At 44.3% G+C, this 15,369-nt stretch overlaps 1 long non-coding RNA gene across 1 annotated transcript in view; it reads left to right on the forward strand.

Annotated features, from left to right (window-relative positions):
- Window positions 1–12,863, forward strand: part of LOC143793978 (uncharacterized) — a 51,189-nt gene extending 38,326 nt beyond the window's left edge. Inside the window, exon 3 of the long non-coding RNA XR_013220360.1 lies at window positions 12,418–12,863. This is a non-coding gene — a long non-coding RNA (uncharacterized LOC143793978). The remainder of the gene's footprint in view (window positions 1–12,417) is intronic.
- The last annotated feature ends 2,506 nt before the right edge of the window (window positions 12,864–15,369 follow it).

Consider the following 15,369-nt stretch of genomic DNA (forward strand, 5'->3'; position numbering starts at 1 on the left):
TGTGTATTTTTGGTGCTAATTCATTTTGACCTTAACTAGGAAAAACTGTCATAAAAACACTGAAATAATTGACACGTTGCATTTTTTAAACACTCACTAAAAAAAATGCAGGAAAAAAATGAACTGTGTGAATGAAAATTTAGAAATCGTATTAATTTTTCTGTTAACCTATTTTCCCAGGATGAGTATTTGCATACCACCAAATTTTTACAAAATAGAAAGAGGTTGTCCAAACATGTGGCAAGTGCAAAATTTGACTACGTCCCTAGCCACACCCCATGCCACACCTATTTACCATTTCTTTCTACCATGGCAAGAGACATGACAACATGTGAGCCACCAGCTGTGACCAGTGGTGAAAAGGATACCACCTGTCACAAGCAATGCATAAGCTGATAAGAGTACTACTCTCTCATCATCTTATCAGAAAAAAGGAGGAAAAGGAGCCAGAAGTATAAATATATAAATGGAAAAATCTTTATTTGTACACAAAATTAAAATCAGGACATAAATAACCATGACAGGTATACCACAACAGTACATGGAGGGGGAAGAAAAGCAAACCCTAACCCTCAAAACCCCAGCGCTATAGGAAATGGTTGTATAAATAATTATGGACAATATCGACCATACAGCAGCCGCTATTGGGAGTAATCCAAGGTAAATAGTGAGCACCATATAGCACAAGATAATAGTTGCATAGGAAGCAGAAAAAGAAATAGCCGTTGTGTCAGTATGCAGCAGACAGTCTGAGGCACGTGCACCAATTAATTATAGGCAATGACCCAAGGCACAGCAATAGTAAAATCAAAAATATGCTTACCCATGCAACAAGGAGGGGAGGAGAAGGGATCCCACCGGTGGAAAGACCCCGACGCACGTTTCGCAGCGCTCACACGCCGCTTCCTCAAGGGGATATGGTATATGGTAGAGCAGGACCTGCCTATAACCCCCCTGACCCAGATCACATGTCCGGCAGCCACCAATCGTAGTGGCGCTGTCGGCGCATGCGCACTGCGGCGAGAAAGCTCCGCACAAGGACCTGGCGTCAGGCCGAGCACGCAGGCCAGGAAAGAGGTTCCGGACCTGCGCACAATGCACATAAGACGCCCGTCCATATGCGGCAGCCGCCCGCACATAGGGCGATGCGCACAGCCACACGGGGGCGCACGCTGTAATGGGATGATGGTAAAGAAATGAATAATAAATGGAGCGCAAAAGCCCACATAAAGAAGAGACCACTCAAGACTATGGTATTAGGTAAATCTGAATGTCTGCAGAATACCTGTGTACATAATGCTAATAACGACTCATAATATAGTCTATCCGGACATGAGCAAATAATAATACAGATTTAAAACAGGGATAATGCAGAAATCTTCATATATGGGCCAAATATTCAATGATCAAAGCGCTTCAAGAGTCCACAGATGCAGCAGATTCGGCGACTCCCAAACAGTGGATGACGTAGAACAGGGAAAGGAGGACCAAGGCAGGGCCCACACGAAAATAATTACTAATAAAAAGAGAAAAAGGAAAAAGTCAGAAATTAAAAACAATTAAAAACACCAAAACTGAACCACCGGGGGGAAGATGGTACAAATCAAGGATGGGACACACCACTGAGAGAGACAGGAATACGGCAAACCGGACTAGAGGTAGGGAGCAAAACTAAGGGACTCATTAAGACCTTTAGGGGTCATGGTGTCAAGCATGACAATCCACTTCGTTTCGATCTGTGCTAATCGCTTTTTATTATCCCCACCCCTAATGCCCAAATGAAGCACGTCAATCCCCCTCACCTTAAGCAATCTCTCGTTGCAACAATGATGTGACCTGAAGTGACGGGGGATTGTTTTGAGATCCACCCCCGGGGACACCGTCCTGGCCGCGCCAATGTCCCGCACATGCTCCTTAACGCGAATTCTAAGTTCGCGGGTAGTGAGGCCGACGTATATCCTGGGGCACGGACAAGTGGCATAATATATCACATTAGTAGTCCCACAGGATATACGCTCTTTGATCTGAAATGTTTTTGCGCCATCACTAGAAACAAACTCGGAGCAGCGCAGGACATTGGCGCAGGCGAAACAGTGCCCACATGGGGTGCATCCCGCGCGAGGGCCACCTGTGCCGAAGAAATTCCTTTCCGGAGCAGAAATATAGTGGCTCCTTACCAACAGATTGCTGAGGTTAGTGCCTCTTCTGGGAGTCATAAGGGGAGAGGTGCCCAGGGTGGCACACAGGGAAGGCTCAGCCTGAAGAACAGGCCAATGTTTTTTCAAGATGGACCGCATACTGTCATGATCTCCATGGCCAGAGAACTAGCATAAGCCTCTATAGGAACAAGCTCTTGGAAGATGTAACTATACTGACCATGAACTAAACCTACCGCATCATCTAGAAGTAGCCAGGTAGCATGTCCTACTTTTTATCCCTATATGCCCAGCGCCGGCCGGAGAACTAAATAATGCTAGCAGAGGGGAATATAAGACCTGACTCACCTCTAGAGAAATGCCCAAAAAAAGGAGACAGAGGCCCCCCACATATATTGGCGGTGATATGAGATGAAACAACAAACGCAGCAGGAAAATAGTTTTAGCAAATTTGAGGTCCGCTTTCTAGATAGCAGAAGACAGAAAGCATACTTTCATGGTCAGTAGAAAACCCTAACAAAACACATCCAGAAATTACTTTAGGACTCTGGCATTAACTCATAATACCAGAGTGGCAATTCCTGATCAACAAGAGCTTTCCAGACACAGTAACGAAACTGCAGCTGTGAACTGGAACCAAAATACAAAAACAAAACATGGACGAATGTCCAACTTATCTAGTAGATGTCTGGGAGCAGGAACAAGCACAGAGAGGCTTCTGATAACATTGTTGACCGGCAAGCATCTAACAGAGAAGCCAGGTTATATAGCGACACCCAGATCTAATCAGAACAGGTGAACAGGGAAGATGATGTCACAAGTTCAATTCCACCAGTAGCCACCGGGGGAGCCCAGAATCCAAATTCACAACAGTACCCCCCCCTCAAGGAGGGGGCACCGAACCCTCACCAGAACCACCAGGGCGATCAGGATGGGCCCTATGAAAGGCACGAACCAGATCAGAGGCATGAACATCAGATGCAGTGACCCAAGAATTATCCTCCTGGCCATATCCCTTCCACTTGACCAGATACTGGAGTCTCCATCTGGAAACACGGGAGTCTAGGATTTTTTCCACAACGTACTCCAACTCACCCTCAACCAACACCGGAGCAGGAGGCTCAACGGAAGGCACAACCGGTGCCTCATACCTGCGCAATAACGACCGATGAAAAACGTTATGAATAGAAAAGGATGCAGGGAGGTCCAAACGGAAGGAAACAGGGTTAAGAATCTCCAATATTTTATACGGACCGATGAACCGAGGCTTAAACTTAGGAGATGAGACCCTCATAGGGACAAAACGAGAAGACAACCACACCAAATCTCCAACACAAAGCCGAGGACCAACACGACGGTGACGGTTGGCAAAAAGCTGAGTCTTCTCCTGGGACAACTTTAAATTGTCCATCACCTGCCCCCAGATATGATGCAATCTCTCCACCACCGCATCCACTCCAGGACAATCCGAGGATTCCATCTGACCGGAGGAAAATCGAGGATGGAACCCCGAATTACAGAAAAACGGGGAAACCAAGGTGGCAGAGCTGGCCCGATTATTGAGGGCGAACTCCGCCAATGGCAAAAAAGCAACCCAATCATCCTGGTCAGCAGACACAAAACACCTCAGATATGTCTCCAGGGTCTGATTAGTCCGCTCGGTCTGGCCATTAGTCTGAGGGTGAAAAGCAGACGAAAAAGACAAATCTATGCCCATCCTAGCACAAAATGCCCGCCAAAATCTAGACACAAATTGGGTTCCTCTGTCAGAAACGATATTCTCAGGAATACCATGCAAACGAACAACATTTTGAAAAAACAGGGGCACCAACTCGGAAGAAGAAGGCAATTTGGGCAGGGGAACCAAATGAACCATCTTAGAAAAACGGTCACACACCACCCAGATGACAGACATCTTCTGAGAAACAGGCAGATCTGAAATAAAATCCATCGAGATGTGTGTCCAAGGCCTCTTAGGAATAGGCAAGGGCAACAATAATCCACTAGCCCGAGAACAACAAGGCTTGGCCCGAGCACAAACGTCACAAGACTGCACAAAGCCTCGCACATCTCGTGACAGGGAAGGCCACCAGAAGGATCTTGCCACCAAATCCCTGGTACCAAAAATTCCAGGATGACCTGCCAACGCAGAAGAATGCACCTCAGAGATGACTTTACTGGTCCAATCATCAGGAACAAACAGCCTATCAGGCGGACAACGATCCGGTCTATCCGCCTGAAACTCCTGCAAGGCCCGCCGCAGGTCTGGAGAAACGGCTGACAAGATAACTCCCTCCTTAAGAATACCTGTGGGGTCAGAGTTGCCAGGTGAATCAGGCTCAAAACTCCTAGAAAGGGCATCCGCCTTAACATTCTTAGAACCTGGTAGGTACGATACCACAAAATTAAACCGAGAAAAAAATAATGACCAGCGCGCCTGTCTAGGATTCAGGCGCCTGGCGGTCTCAAGATAAATCAAATTTTTGTGGTCAGTCAATACCACCACCTGATGTCTGGCCCCCTCGAGCCAATGGCGCCACTCCTCAAACGCCCACTTCATGGCCAAAAGCTCCCGATTCCCAACATCATAATTCCGCTCAGCGGGCGAAAATTTACGGGAAAAGAAGGCACAAGGCCTCATCACGGCGCAGTCAGAACTTTTCTGCGACAACACTGCCCCAGCTCCGATCTCAGAAGCGTCGACCTCAACCTGAAAAGGAAGAGTCACATCAGGCTGACGCAACACAGGGGCAGAAGAAAAACAGCGCTTAAGCTCCTGAAAGGCCTCCACAGCATCAGGGGACCAATTAGCAACATCAGCACCCTGTCTAGTCAAATCGGTCAATGGCTTAACGACATCCGAAAAACCAGAAATAAATCGACGATAAAAGTTGGCAAAGCCCAAAAATTTCTGAAGACTTTTAAGAGAAGAGGGCTGCGTCCAATCACAAATAGCTTGAACCTTGACAGGATCCATCTCAATGGAAGAGGGAGAAAAAATATATCCCAAAAAGGAAATTCTCTGAACCCCAAAAACGCACTTAGAACCCTTGACACACAGAGAATTAGACCGCAAAACCTGAAAAACCCTCTTAACTTGCCGGACATGAGAGTCCCAGTCATCCGAAAAAATCAGAATATCATCCAGATACACTATCATAAATTTATCCAAAAAATCGCGGAAAATATCATGCATAAAGGACTGGAAGACTGAAGGGGCATTAGAAAGACCAAAAGGCATCACCAAATACTCAAAGTGGCCCTCGGGCGTATTAAATGCGGTTTTCCACTCATCCCCCTGCCTGATCCGCACCAAATTATACGCCCCACGGAGATCAATCTTAGAGAACCACTTGGCCCCCTTTATGCGAGCAAACAAATCAGTCAGCAACGGCAATGGGTATTGATATTTAACCGTGATTTTATTCAAAAGCCGATAATCAATACATGGTCTCAAAGAGCCGTCTTTTTTTGACACAAAGAAAAAACCGGCTCCTAAGGGAGATGACGATGGACGAATATGTCCCTTTTCCAAGGACTCCTTTATATATTCTCGCATAGCAGTATGTTCAGGCACAGACAGATTAAATAAACGACCCTTTGGGTATTTACTACCCGGAATTAAATCTATAGCACAATCGCACTCACGGTGCGGAGGTAGTGAACCCAGCTTGGGTTCTTCAAAGACGTCACGATAATCAGACAGGAACTCAGGGATTTCAGAGGGAATAGATGATGAAATGGACACCAAAGGTACGTCCCCATGAGTCCCCTTACATCCCCAGCTCAACACAGACATAGCTCTCCAGTCAAGGACTGGGTTGTGAGACTGCAGCCATGGCAATCCCAGCACCAAATCATCATGTAGATTATACAGCACCAGAAAACGAATAGTCTCCTGGTGATCCGGATTAATACACATAGTCACTTGTGTCCAGTATTGTGGTTTATTATTAGCCAATGGGGTGGAGTCAATCCCCTTCAGAGGAATAAGAGTTTCCAAAGGCTCTAAATCATACCCACAACGATTGGCAAAGGACCAATCCATAAGACTCAAAGCGGCGCCAGAGTCGATATAGGCGTCAGTAGTAATAGATGACAAAGAGCAAATCAGGGTCACAGACAAAATAAATTTAGACTGTAAAGTGCCAATGGAAACGGATTTATCAAGCTTTTTAGTACGCTTAGAGCATGCTGATATAACATGAGTAGAATCCCCACAATAGAAACACAACCCATTTTTCCGTCTAAAATTCTGCCGCTCGCTTCTGGACAGAATTCTATCACACTGCATGCTTTCTGGCGTCTTCTCAGTGGACACCGCCAGATGGTGCACTGGTTTGCGCTCCCGCAGACGCCTATCGATCTGAATGGCCATTGTCATGGACTCATTCAGACCCGCAGGCACAGGGAACCCCACCATAACATCCTTAATGGCATCAGAGAGACCCTCTCTGAAAGTAGCCGCCAAGGCACACTCATTCCACTGAGTAAGCACAGACCATTTACGGAATCTTTGGCAGTAAATTTCAGCTTCATCTTGCCCCTGCGATAGGGACATCAAAGTTTTTTCTGCCTGAAGTTCCAAATGAGGTTCCTCATACAGCAACCCCAAGGCCAAAAAAAACGCATCCACATTGCGCAACGCAGGATCCCCTGGTGCCAATGCAAAAGCCCAGTCTTGAGGGTCGCCGCGGAGCAAGGAAATCACAATCCCAACCTGCTGTGCAGGGTCTCCAGCAGAACGAGATTTCAGGGACAAAAATAGCTTACAATTATTTCTAAAATTCTGAAAGCTAGATCTATTCCCTGAGAAGAATTCCGGCAAAGGAATTCTCGGCTCAGATACCGGAGCATGAATAATAAAATCTTGCAAATTTTGTACTTTCGTGGTGAGATTATTCAAACCTGCAGTTACACTCTGAAGATCCATTATTAACAGGTGAACACAAAGCCATTCAAAGATTATAAGGAGAGAGAAAAAAAAGAAAGACTGCAGCATAGACAGACTGGCAAGTGATCCAATTAAGAGCACAGAGAAAAAAAAAAAAAAAAAAAAAAAAAAAACTCTCAGCAGACTTCTTATTTCTCTCCTTTCTCAGCCAAGGATTTTAACCCTTTAGTGGGCCGGTCAAACTATCATGATCTCCATGGCCAGAGAACTAGCATAAGCCTCTATAGGAACAAGCTCTTGGAAGATGTAACTATACTGACCATGAACTAAACCTACCGCATCATCTAGAAGTAGCCAGGTAGCATGTCCTACTTTTTATCCCTATATGCCCAGCGCCGGCCGGAGAACTAAATAATGCTAGCAGAGGGGAATATAAGACCTGACTCACCTCTAGAGAAATGCCCAAAAAAAGGAGACAGAGGCCCCCCACATATATTGGCGGTGATATGAGATGAAACAACAAACGCAGCAGGAAAATAGTTTTAGCAAATTTGAGGTCCGCTTTCTAGATAGCAGAAGACAGAAAGCATACTTTCATGGTCAGTAGAAAACCCTAACAAAACACATCCAGAAATTACTTTAGGACTCTGGCATTAACTCATAATACCAGAGTGGCAATTCCTGATCAACAAGAGCTTTCCAGACACAGTAACGAAACTGCAGCTGTGAACTGGAACCAAAATACAAAAACAAAACATGGACGAATGTCCAACTTATCTAGTAGATGTCTGGGAGCAGGAACAAGCACAGAGAGGCTTCTGATAACATTGTTGACCGGCAAGCATCTAACAGAGAAGCCAGGTTATATAGCGACACCCAGATCTAATCAGAACAGGTGAACAGGGAAGATGATGTCACAAGTTCAATTCCACCAGTAGCCACCGGGGGAGCCCAGAATCCAAATTCACAACAGCATACTCTCCCATTCATGATTGTAGGTGGAGATGAATCTGATATGTCCATCTCCACCCACTGTACGGCGTCGGATCCTAGAGTGCAAAAGATCACTACGTGGTGTAGAACGTGCCCGATCATATCCGGCCTTTATAGATCTGCGGCTATATCCGCGAGCCGCGAATCTATCCTTCAGATCAAGGGCCTGTGACTCAAATCTGGCCTCGGTGGAGCAAATCCGCCGCACCCTGAGGAACTGTCCGACCGGGACGGCCCTAATGGTGGCCAGATAGTGAGCAGAAGATGCGTGTAACAACGAGTTAACAGCGGTCAGCTTCCTGTACACATCCGTCTGGATGCGCCGGTCAGAATCGACCTCCAGACGGATATCCAAGAAGTCGACCGCAATCTCACTACACTGATGTGTGAGTCGAATGTTGAGTGGGTTTTCATTAAGACACATCATGAAGTCCCCGAGCTGGTGGACAGACCCCCCCACAAAAACAAGATGTCGTCAATATAGCGATACCAGCACAGCACATGGGCAGCAAGCGGTGGGCCCCCATCTCCAAAAATCTCCCTCTCCCAGGCGCCAAGGAAGAGGTTGGCGTACGAGGGCGCACACGCCGCGCCCATGGCCGTGCCGCGCTTCTGGAGGTAGAAATTGTCTTTGAAAACAAAGAAATTGTGGGTAAGGATGTACCCCACCAGCTCGAGGATCAGCTCACATAAAGGGCCGTCCAGGTCGGAGGCCCCCAGGAAGTGACGGACAGCTGCCAAACCCTGGGAGTGATCTATGCACGTATACAGGCTCTCGACATCAGCCGTAACAAATATAGTGCCCTGGTCCACAAGGATGCCATCAACCCTAGACAGGACGTCCGTCGTGTCTTTGACAAAAGACGGTAAGGTCTCTACCAATGGTTTAAGGTAGTAATCAATGAATTGACACACTGGATCACATATGCTGTCGATCCCCGACACGATGGGGCGACCCGGAGGGTCGAGGGCATCCTTATGGACCTTTGGCAATAAGTAGAAAGTTGGGACCCTTGGTGACCTCACCAGCAGCCCATCAAATACCTGCTTGGTGACGACATTATCATCTAGGGCCCCAACTAAAATATTTTGTAATTCCTGTAGGAAGGGAGCCGTAGGGTTGGAGGACAGCTTGAGGTAAGTGTTTGAATCTTTGAGCTGCCGAAAGGCTTCTCGCTCATATTTGACACACGGCCAGATCACCACATTCCCCCCCTTGTCCGCCTGTTTGAAGACAACATCTTTCAAAGACTTAAGTTGTTGTATCGCCTGGCGGTGTTTAAAAGTCAAATTGTCATAAGTCCGCCGGGCTGACAATTTTTTAAAATCCTCACCAACCAATTTGGTGAAGACTTCTATTGCTGGTGATAGGGACAAGGGGGGAAATTTGGTTGATCTGGGACGAGTTGAAGAAGGAAATTTACTTACATCTGATGTCTGTGCTTGACACCATGACCCCTAAAGGTCTTAATGAGTCCCTCAGTTTCGCTCCCTACCTCTAGTCCGGTTTGCCGTATTCCTGTCTCTCTCAGTGGTGTGTCCCATCCTTGATTTGTACCATCTTCCCCCCGGTGGTTCAGTTTTGGTGTTTTTAATTGTTTTTAATTTCTGACTTTTTCCTTTTTCTCTTTTTATTAGTAATTATTTTCGTGTGGGCCCTGCCTTGGTCCTCCTTTCCCTGTTCTACGTCATCCACTGTTTGGGAGTCGCCGAATCTGCTGCATCTGTGGACTCTTGAAGCGCTTTGATCATTGAATATTTGGCCCATATATGAAGATTTCTGCATTATCCCTGTTTTAAATCTGTATTATTATTTGCTCATGTCCGGATAGACTATATTATGAGTCGTTATTAGCATTATGTACACAGGTATTCTGCAGACATTCAGATTTACCTAATACCATAGTCTTGAGTGGTCTCTTCTTTATGTGGGCTTTTGCGCTCCATTTATTATTCATTTCTTTACCATCATCCCATTACAGCGTGCGCCCCCGTGTGGCTGTGCGCATCGCCCTATGTGCGGGCGGCTGCCGCATATGGACGGGCGTCTTATGTGCCTTGTGCGCAGGTCCGGAACCTCTTTCCTGGCCTACGTGCTCGGCCTGACGCCAGGTCCTTGTGCGGAGCTTTCTCGCCGCAGTGCGCATGCGCCGACAGCGCCACTACGATTGGTGGCTGCCGGACATGTGATCTGGGTCAGGGGGGTTATAGGCAGGTCCTGCTCTACCATATACCATATCCCCTTGAGGAAGCGGCGTGTGAGCGCTGCGAAACGTGCGTCGAGGTCTTTCCACCGGCGGGATCCCTTCTCCTTCCCTGCTTGTTGCATGGGTAAGCATATTTTTGATTTTACTATTGCTGTGCCTTGGGTCATTGCCTATAATTAATTGGTGCACGTGCCTCAGACTGTCTGCTGCATACTGACACAGCGGCTATTTCTTTTTCTGCTTCCTATGCAACTATTATCTTGTGCTATATGGTGCTCACTATTTACCTTGGATTACTCCCTATAGCGGCTGCTGTATGGTCGATATTGTCCATAATTATTTATACAACTATTTCCTATAGCGCTGGGGTTTTGAGGGTTAGGGTTTGCTTTTCTTCCCCCTCCATGTACTGTTGTGGTATACCTGTCATGGTTATTTATGTCCTGATTTTAATTTTGTGTACAAATAAATATTTTTCCATTTATATATTTAGACTTCTGGCTCCTTTTCCTCCTTTTTTGTGATATTTAATGTTTGGAGCGGTGATTCGAATAATCCGGGTTATTACCCTATCTCGTACACTAGTGCTTTCTCCCGGATTAGCCTACTATGTATTCGGATTTCTGGTTATTTCTCATCATCTTATGCCTGGTCTCATTGATAGCAGTGAGAGCAAGCGAGGCTGATGATAGTATTCACCAGCCAACACCTGTCAATAGTAATAAAATTATCAGTGAGATAATTAGTGCAGTGAATGAGTAGGTTACTGTACATGTATTTATTGAATGAATAAATAAAAGAAAAAAATGGCATGGGGTCCCCTCTATTCTTGATAAACAGCTGGCTGACAATCAAAAATAGAGGTGTCCAGTGCCGTATTTTAAAATTATTTAAATAAATATTTTTTTAAAAAAATACATGGGTCCCCCCTATTTTTTATAACCAGCCAAGCTAAAGCAGACAGCTGGTATTATTAGACTGGGAAGGGACCATGGACATTGACTCTCCACAGCCTAAAAATTGCAGCCAGTAGCTGCCAGACAAAAGGTGTGTCTGTTAGATTCTGGTGCTTTGCCATGCCTAGACTACAAGTGTATAGAAATGCACTAGTATATAGAGAGGATTTGATAGACTTCTCTGGACTTAGTTGAAATACATCGGATTCGATGGACTATGGCATGCCTGATTTTTTTCTTTTTTGTAAATAAAGTGGTGAACCAGGGAAAGTGTTGTGAAGTGTTTATTTAAGTAAAATATTTTTTTTGTGTGTTTTTTTCTTCTGACTGGGTTAGTAATGGGGGAGTGATAAACACTGGAGATGGATGAACCAGAACGGTAAAGTTCGGTGTCCGTACATGGGCGCCGAACACAGACTTCTCCCAAAAATCAGTGTTATTGTTTGGATTTGGCAGCCCAAAAAAAGCTTGATGAAAGGCTGCAGTGCACCAATCAACAAGCTTTGCTTTTGGGGCACTTCCAGATCAACCACAGCCATGTCAAGTATTGGTATGGCTATAACTGGCAAGCACACTGTGTAAAAAAGAAAAGATGTGGGTTCTCTTCTATTTTTGGTAACCAGAGCAGGCAACACCGACAGCTGCAGGCTGCAGCCCCCAGCTGTCAGATTTATCTTGGCTGATTACCAAAACTAAAGGGGTCCCCATGCTTTTATTATTTTTTTAATTACTTAAATAAATAATTAAAAAATGGTGTGGGGTCCCCCCATTTTTGGTAACCAGTCAAGCTAAAGCAGGCAGTTGGGTCTTGTATTCTTAGACTGGGAACGGGCCATGGATATTCCCCTCCCAGCCTAAAAAGAGCAGTTTGCCGCTGCCCCAGAAAGAGCACATCTATTAGATACACCAATTCTGGTGCTTTCTCTATTAAATCAGTAGAACAGTGACTTTATGCTCATACCTTTAGCTTAATATGCCAGATACTGATAACAGGTTTTCTTTAACAAAAAAGCCAACTCCAGAAAGAACATAGCTGTAAGTGCAACTCTATCTTACAACACAACACAAATCACTGTATAAACTTTTGCATTATATTATAGGCATACAGAAAGTAGAAATCTCTCAGCAGATATAATGTATTTCGATAATCTCTTTTTAGCTAAATTGGCTAATTAAAATTATTCTAATTTTTTTCTTTTTTTTATTAACAGTCAATATACCATAATTCAGGACATGATATTTCCCAAGAGCCTGTGAGAAATCCCTCTAAATCAGCATTGGTGCATAATCAGTTAATCAATCCAATTTATTCAATAATATTCCAAAATCCAACACCAGCAAGTGAACAACTTTTATCTATGGAAGCAGACACCATGATGACTGATCCAAGAGGTCATGTAGCTGAAGGTTTCCAGACTTATTTGGAACCAGCCACTTTTTCCAAAGATCAAGAAACAGCTCACATCTATTCTGAAATTGGAACAGAAATGTACCCTAACAATAACAACCACCAACATCCAACCACAAACTCCATGGATTTTTCACTTAAGTTGTCGACTATCACCCTGTATAGCACTGCACACGTCATTCCTCTGTTATCTTCTACTTCCGAAAGTAATATGATGGAACAGCCAAATCATTAAGCACCTAAACTCAATGCAACATAACTTTGCTGGAATTTATGCTTTAAATCAGTAATTAAAGGATAACAACATTGGATAACGCTATTGACCTACAGATATAGAGTTAATTTGAAGATTAATAGCATACGGAAGGTGCCCTGCTGCAATACTGTAAGTGCGGCACGCGCAAGTACATGTGCTTTCCGTGCGGCAGCCGGGCTCCTTCCTATGCTAATAACCTGCACAATAACCCTAGATCTACAGGTTAATACCATTATCCGATGTGTAAAGTTCCCTGTAACCCAATATTAAAGCAAGTCTTGGCTTCTCCAAGTTTTTCTTTATTAACAGTATTGTATAATGTTAATTAGTTGCTTTAGTTGGATCAGATACCAGAATAATTTTAGTGCAATTTTCAAAGAAGAACTCTTTTTATAGAAAAAAACATTTCAATTTTAATAAACTTTTTTTTAGAAAAGATAAATTATATTACAAATAAAGCATTTCTATAATTTAAATTTGCTAATTTACTAAAATAAAGCGTTAGAATTAGTCTGTTATTTTGTTCAGTATTGATGACTAGGTACAGTATATAGTACAGTTCACAATATACTCTGTGTGCACAATTATTAGGCAAGTGAGTATCCATTTTTCTGCATATTTTCCATCTTCAGACTTGAATACTTATTGGATGAAGCAGATAAGATAATGAGTATTTGTGTAATGAGGGAACGTGTGGACTACGAATATCAACACCCTTTATCAAGGTCTGCAGAATTATTAGATAGCTTGTAGGGATGAGCGAGCATGCTCAGTGATACTAGGTTATCGCTCAAGTATCAAGGTGCTCATTAGTCGGAGAGCAATTGGCGGTGCTCGAGTGAAAACTCACTGCCCCGCATCTTTGGCACCTGTTACACAGCCAATAAGCATGCAGGGATTTCCTGTGAGTCACTGCAATGCCGTAGCCATCTTGGTTGTGGCATTCCTGTGATTGGCTGGCCGTGTGACATAGGTTATAAAGCGACAGGTGCCACCTGGCTCTGCACACACACCATTGCCCAGCTCTGTGACACTTCATATTGGAGGGAGAGAGTGCTTGTCAAGGCGTGTGTGTGTACAGTATAAGAAATCAGAATCCTGTAGTGTTGATACTGGTGCAGAGGCTGAGCCATCATACTAACAGCCCTTCTAAGGGCTAATCGTTTGCAGCACATATGATCTGCTTTTAGCCCCGGGAGTGAGTGAGAGTTGAAGGAGCAGGAAAAGTGTCAGAATACAGTCTGTAGACAAGGATTAGGCCTGTGCAGTCCATTGGCAAATACTGTATATAGCTGCATTTTTTTGTGGGGGCTCAAGTATTACACAGACAAAAATCGCTGAAACATTTTCCTAGGCTACATTTATGAGCCATACACTATTCTATAGTGCGCTATAAATCTCTTTGATCTCTAAAACTGCTGAAAAGCTTGTAAAAAATATATAATAATAATAATAATAATAATAATAACAAAAGGTTGTAAAAATATTGTAGTCCTCTATTTCTCAGACATACAATAATTCTTTACACAAAATCAGAGACACATGCTGCAAATAGGTATGTTGCACACCCTATCAAATGTGTGCAAACTTAAATAAGATACACTAACATAACCATTAATAGGTATATACCGCTGCGCTAGTATGTCCGTCCCAGGAACGCCTAGCACCCACAACAAGTGTGCTAAATTGCAAAAAACTTTATGTATACATAGAATCATAGAATGGTAGAGTTGGAAGGGACCTCCTGAGTCATCTGGTCCAACCCCTGCTCAAAGCAGGATTCACTAAATCATCCCAGACAGATGTCGGTCCAGCCTCTATTTGAAGACTTCCATTGAAGGAGAACTCACCACCTCTTGTGACAGCCTGTTCCACTCATTGATCACCCTCACTGTCAAAAGGTTTTTTCTAATATCTAATGTGTGTCTCCTTCCATTCAGTTTCATCCCATTGCTTCTAGTCTTTCCTTGTGAAAATGAGAATAAAGATGATCCTTCTACAATGTGACAGCCCTTGAGATATTTGTAGACAGCTATTAAGTCCCCTCTCAGTCTTCTTTTTTGCAAGCTAAACATTCCTGTAAACATTCCTCATAGGAAATGGTTTGCAGACCAGTCACCATTCTGGTCGCTCTTCTCTGAACTTGCTCCAGTTTGTTTAAGCTGTTTAAAATGTGGTGCCCAAAACGGGACACAGTATTCCAGATGAGGTCTGACCAAAGAGGAGTAAAGGGCAATAATGACTTCACGTGATCTAGACTGTATGTGTTGTGAATTCTGTTCTTGGGTTCCCTCCGGTGGTTGTTGGTGGTATTGCAGCTGTCCCTGGCTTGCTATCCTGCTCAGGTGTCCTTGCTGATTGCAGGCCTGACTGGGGTATTTAGGGCTGCTGGATTCATTAGTCAGTGCCAGTTGTCCATTGTTCTTGGAGGGATTGCTTCTCTCTCTGGTTCCTCATGCTCTGCTGCCAATTCAGCTAAGATAAGTGTCTGGTTTTTTG

The sequence above is a fragment of the Ranitomeya variabilis genome, chromosome 1 (genome assembly GCF_051348905.1).
Source record: "Ranitomeya variabilis isolate aRanVar5 chromosome 1, aRanVar5.hap1, whole genome shotgun sequence".
Classification (NCBI taxonomy): domain Eukaryota; kingdom Metazoa; phylum Chordata; class Amphibia; order Anura; family Dendrobatidae; genus Ranitomeya; species Ranitomeya variabilis.